The sequence below is a fragment of the Leptonychotes weddellii genome, chromosome 3 (assembly GCF_054177405.1).
Source record: "Leptonychotes weddellii isolate Sample4059 chromosome 3, ASM5417740v2, whole genome shotgun sequence".
NCBI lineage: Eukaryota > Metazoa > Chordata > Mammalia > Carnivora > Phocidae > Leptonychotes > Leptonychotes weddellii.
Genome location: NC_138371.1, coordinates 52,913,574 through 52,919,839, shown reverse-complemented (window position 1 = coordinate 52,919,839; position 6,266 = coordinate 52,913,574). Strand labels below are relative to the sequence as shown.

General features: G+C 42.0%; 1 non-coding gene across 1 annotated transcript; it reads left to right on the top strand.

Moving 5' to 3' along the window:
• The first annotated feature begins 3,342 nt into the window (after positions 1–3,342).
• LOC115944660 (U6 spliceosomal RNA) lies at positions 3,343–3,451 on the top strand. Its single transcript, XR_004079188.1, has one exon. It is a non-coding gene; the product is annotated as a U6 spliceosomal RNA (small nuclear RNA).
• Positions 3,452–6,266: the final 2,815 nt, after the last annotated feature.

Sequence of the window (6,266 nt, the reverse complement as noted above, 5' to 3'; positions counted from 1 at the left end):
AGGGAGAGGGGGAGGAGGAGGTGCTGGGAAGACAGGGGAGGAGGAGGGAAGGGTAGGGAGGAGGGAGAGGGAAAGAGAAGAGGCGAGGAAAGGGGAAAGAAACTTAGCTCCTGTCCAAAAGGGCCACCTAGAGGCTCTTAGGCTTCAGCAGGGAGCGGCAGGAGTTGTGATGTGGAGCTGGAGTTTCAGCTGATGAAGGAACTTCAGGTGAGAGGTCCCCAGCATGGGGGATGGTGGGTCTCTGAAGCACTGAGAGAGCACCCCAGACCAAGGAGAGGCAGCTTTCAGTTTCACAGCCTAGCTCAGAAAGAGAGAAGCTACCCTAAGAGATGATCAGTCAGGGAAGAACTTTTCTCCCTCTTCCCCTGCTTACTTCTCTTCCCTCTGCCTGCCTTGACCCAGGAACAAACCATGGCTAGTGAAATGGCGGCAGACAGCTGGAAACACTAGGTGGAGGTAAGGAACAGATGGACCCTGCCCCCTCCTCCAGCTTCTTGGCTGCAGAAGGCCCCAGAGGGGTGAAGGGAAAAGTGTCACCTTTATTTATTTTTAAAATTTTATTTGAAAGAGAGAGAAAATGAGCAGGGGAGGGGCAGAGGGAAAAGTAGACTCCCGGCTGAGCAGGGAGCCCAACGCAGGGCTCAGTCCCAGGACCCCAGGATCATGACCTGAGCCGAAGGCAGATGCTTGACTGAGTCACCCAGGTGTCCTGAAAAGTGTCACCTTTCAATCTGATTCTAGGAGTTGATTATTCTACAAGACTGGATATTCTAACTTCTTAATTGGGATTGTGTTGGAGACTTAAAGTGGCTGTAGGATTTTTTTATTACCAAAGAATGATTAAAAACAAGCCCTAGGATTATGGAGGTTTTCACGCAGGGGCAGGGGACCAACTCGCCCCCACTGAGTAATTCTAAAAGAGACCAGCGGGAATCAAAACAAAGTTGTGGTCCAACTTGAGTAGGTTCGTCTTCAAATTGAACAGCCTGTTGACTTGACTTTGTTGGTTTTTATTTCTCTAGCCCACCAACATGGGTTCGTTTGTAGTATCTTTACATTTATTAAGCATGCTGACTAAACCAGTATTGAGGACATTAAGAACACTGGAAACTCCCAACTGAGCAAAGGCCAAATGCCCCTGATAGCATTGCTACGTCCCCCCCTGGTGGCATGGTGCGTGCACAGCAACTCCTGGGCTCCTGCTGCAAGTTAGGATAAATGCATTCTACTCAGTAACGGTTGTCTTCCTGTGAGCTCTCTTCTCAACGCCCTCCCCCAGCAAATGGCACTGTTAATTACATCTGTTGGTGAGTAAACCAAATGAAATCTGTTAAAAGTTCCATCCAGTCCTGCCCAAAGCCAGGCAGAGGAGGCCAACTTGAGTTTCCATCACCATCTCCCGACACCCTTTTGTTATTTGATCAGAATAGTTTCCCTCTGGAAGACATTAGTGACTCCCAAGGCTGCTTTAAGAAGTTTCTTTATTTATTATACGTGAAGTGATTGAAAACTGCCAATCACAAATCTGGCAATCCCCTCTCATGAGCTTAAAGACCGTTCTGATTACGATAATTATATTTTTATGAATATCCTACCTAGAGAGTAACAATTTTACTATGTCAGACTCCACCACACAAAGATGCATCAATTTCATCTGCGATGAAAAATAGAGCCTAATAGCACAGTTATATTTATATGATAGTCAAACATCAAGATGCAACATAAGTACTTCAACTGAAAGAATTCTGATCATTATTTAACCTTGAGATGATGATTAAGGGTGAAGGCTTGTCAGCTTTCATGAATTATTTTTTCATGATTTTTGCTATTTTGATTTGATTTTTAAAATGCCACAATTAACACTTGTAACATTTGGCTTCCACCCCCACTCCCCCCACCCATGTTATTGTGGGCAAGGCAACAATGGCAAAAACAACAAAAGATTAGTGGATATGATTAATGGTCAAAGAAAGAGTATTGGGAAATCACGAGACATAATTATGTTTCAGGTACCACAGTGCCATGCCAACTGGTTTTCTGCTTAGTTAAGTTTCCTAAACCGTGATGCAAGTAATGGACACAGTATTTAGGTTGGATGCTATATATACATATTAGTTTAATGCAGAGAAATCTGTTCCATTATTACAGATAGTGATCAGGGCCAGTTAAAACTGTATATAAAATTGGCAAAAAAATAAAAAATAAAATGTGTGGTGCAAGAACCAATACTGTAAAGCATCACAAGAAGCCTGTTAGAAATGCAGATTCTCAGGCCATCCCGTAGTCTTGTTGAAACAGAATACCTAGCAGTGGGGCACAGGACCCTGTCTCAGTATCACCTGGATTCTCTGAGGTTTGAAACCACTGTTCTAGCATGTTGTAACTATTCCCACTGGCTACAGTGAAACACTGGCGTGTTGGAGGCTGCAAGCCCAGCCTCAGTGTAGGCATCCCTCCCCTTCACTTCAGGACTATGTGCTCCAGGCGAGTTTAAGTGAACAGGCTGTTTTGGTCAAGTCCCTGAGTCCAGGGGTTCCTCTTAAGTGGCTTTTATCCTCTCTTTCAATCTCCTGAGGTCACAAGCTATAGTGTCTTCCCATTAGCAGTCATAATTGTTAGTTCATCCTCCCTGATAGAAGAGATGTTTATGATCCCTTTTATAATGTCAAAAGATTTCCATCACCCTGAATCCTTGCTGACCTTTCTTCTGTGCTACAACCATTTCCCTAAAGTCACCTTGAGCTACTTAAAAAGATTTAGCATCCAACATAGTGCTCTTTTGTATATCTTGATGGCACTACCTGGACTATCATCTTTTGATAGCCCTCTGGATCAAAATTATGAACCAGAACTCACCAGAAAGTTGCATGGAGAGAGGCCACACATTGCAAGCATATTTAATTCAAGAAAACACAGTAGAACATACATTTAGTAAGGAGTGCTGATGCTCACTGGCCAGGACTATGCAGTGCTGTGGTTAACACAGTTTTTCTGTGGCTGAGGCAATAAAGCTGCTCTTAGGAAGGAAGTGTATCACTGAGTTTTCTAATAGATTAGCTAGCTAGCTAGCTAATTTTCTAAGAAAAATATTCATTTTATTTTATTTTATTAAAGTATTTTAGAGACAAATAGCATTCTGATGAATCAGTGTTCATGGGGTAGTGTAAGTGGAGTTATTTAGTATGACAAAAAGTGGATGCCGTCTTATGATTTCATCTCTCTCTCTCTCTCTCTATATATATATATATATATATATGGAAACCTTAGAACAGAGATTCTGAATCTGGAATGTGCATCAGAATGACCTTGAAGCTTGTTAAAAACACAAATTCTCAAGCTCGGTTCAGCAGTACATGTCCTGAAATGTACATGTCCTGAAGTGACGCAGAGAAGATTGGCGCAGTCCCTGTGCAAGGATGACATGCACATTTGTCAAGTGTTCCATATTGAAAAAAAATTCCTGGGTTCCAAGAGATTTTTATTTGGGAAGGTCTGAGGTGGAGCCCAGGAATCCGTATTTAACAAGCACTCCTTAAGTGCTTCAGTGGTCCGGAACTGTCATTTTGAGGAACACTGCACATCTAACTCAGAGGATGGGAAAACACATGTGAGTGTGAGGCAGTAAGGCTCAACCACAGGAGTGCTACCTTCTTTGGGTCCTTGTGATGCATGACTTCAGGCTTTTGAGCAGGACATGTATTCCGCCTTGTTCTAATGTCATTTATATATTTGCCTCCACCCCCAAAGGACTGTGAGCGCCCTGAAACATGGGAATTAGGTGGTACTGACCTTCACATCGTCAGCTGGACTCTCCCCATGCCTTCTCATTCCTGAGAAAGTGCTCAATAATATTGTCAGATGAATGAAGACAAGAAAGGTAAAAATGCAGTTTGAAGAGCGTGACTGAAATAGTCTGGAGGGGTAGTCTTGGCCCCTTCACCCACCCGTGGTCAGACCTTGGGGTCACTTCCTCCCTCGGTGTCTCAGCCCCCCATTTGCAACATGGGAGATCAGTCTCTCTCTCCTTCATGGGGCTGCCGTGGGGTACACTTGAGGGGCTGTCTGTGAAAATGCTTTGAAATTCCAGAGCCACTTATTTCACTTTTTTTGAACATGACTGCCGTTGTGCTCTAACTTCATTTCCCCTATGAATGAGGGCTAGGTTGTATGACTGAGGCAAAGAACACAATGTTTACTTCTGGCCCTTGTGGGAAAGCAAATTCTATGATTTGTAATTTAAAAGAATCACACAACTCTACCAACTTCAAGAGTAAAAAAATAAATTCAATACTAAAAATTTATAATATGAATGGAAGAAATACCCCACAAATAATGAACAGTAGAAAGGAAGGGAGATACACCGGGAAGCAAATTAACTATTCACATTGCAGTTTAGGACTTCCAGAAGTCTGTGTTTAGTGAAATGATGTCTGAATTTTAGTGACTCCACTGAAATCACCTGAAAAGGTAGCAAGTGTCTGATAAGATGAGCTGAAAAGTACACGTACATCCTTTTAAAAACGTGACCACCCCTCCAGCTGTAAAGAACCAAAGAACTGAAGGAAATTAGATCACTTATAAGCAACAGTGTGCCCCAGGTGGTAAATACTGGGCCTGGGATTAGAGCAAGTCCACAGCTCAATGAGGAAAATAAAGGCAGTGTACTAAGTTTTCCATGAAGCTATGTTTATGTAACTGAGCCTACTATCTTTTACTCTAAGATTAGGTCTCCCCTTGTTTTGGCTTATTAAAATGTCCTTGTTTTTATGAAATGTTAGTATTTTTTTTAAACTGGCAAATGGAAAGTTGACAGTATTATGACTTCCCATTCAAATTTATTTACTCAATCTCGAGTTTGAATTCTGGATCCATTCAAGGCAAGTGGCTTGAGGCAAATTTCTAATCCATTCAGGCCTTGATTTCTCCACCTGTAAAGTCAGAAAGATTAACAATAACATATGCAATAATATTTCCAAAGACCTTAGCACAATTTGTAGTACATAGTAGATGATTAAGTATTGGTGGTAGTTACATGAAAAAGGGAAACAATAATTATGTTGTCATCTAGGTAAGTAATTTAGGTAACAGGTCTTATGTTTACCCTACTATATTAGATATGTTTTTCCATTTTTCTTTGGTGGTCCCATTTGGGAACCTATCCATGCCTTTGCCCCAAGAGTAATCTAAGCAGGAAGCACCAAGGGAGAATTTTCCTTTCATACACACAGCCAACCAGCTTGTGTTGGTGGTGAGGAGCATTCTAGAACCAGTGGCAGAGTGGGGTTGTGCCTCCTGGCTGAAGTTCTTGTTGGATCTAGAATCCAGACCCTTGGTTCTAGGACTAGTACTTCCTATTGTAGAATATGTATCTTCGTATTTCCAATGCCTAATAAATCGTAGTTATGCAATCAATGTTTTTTGATTATTTGAATGAATAAATGTAAAAATGCACCTTTGGGAATACAATAGCTCCATAAAGCATTAGGGTTTCCTAGTCGTTTGCTGCTATTTGTTTTGGGTACCTATTTTAAACAGATTGTATTTCGACAGGTGACCTTTAACTTACTCGATTGCTTGGAGATAGAAAACAGGAAAAGGCTGGGAGTTTCTCATGACTAAAACACATTTATGTTGATGGATATACCAGGTGTTCTGGCAGGCGTCTTCCTGGTCAAGATTTAAGCTAAATTTGAACTAGATGTCTAATAACGTCCAGACTTGTTTCCTAGGCCCCTCAGGGGTCAAACATGTTATCTGGGTGGGTCACGCTGTGGGGCCTTTAACTGACTCTAACACAATGTGGGCAAGAGTGACTGAGCTGAACTATTTTAGAACTATCTGTAGGCCACTCTGGGAGTACAAAGGAGCAAACACTTTTGCTGTCTTATATTGGTCTAGGATTCTCCTGTCACTCTTATGGAAAGCTGGTGACTTAGGAAAGTTTTTAAGATACCTACTTTGGTTGGTTTCTGTATCAGAAGATACATGTAAGCCCAGTAATACAAGGACTGGTTTTATTATTTTTTTAAAAAAGATTTTATTTAGGGGCACCTGGGTGGCTCAGTTGGTTAAGCGTCTGTCTTCGGCTCAGGTCATGATCCTGGAGTCCCGGGATCGAGTCCCGCATCGGGCTCCCTGCTCGGCAGGGAGTCTGCTTCTCCCTCTGACCCTCCTCCCTCTCATGCTCTCTGTCTCCCATTCTCTCTCTCAGATAAATAAATAAAAAATCCTTAAAAAAAAAAAAAAAAGATTTTATTTATTTTTGC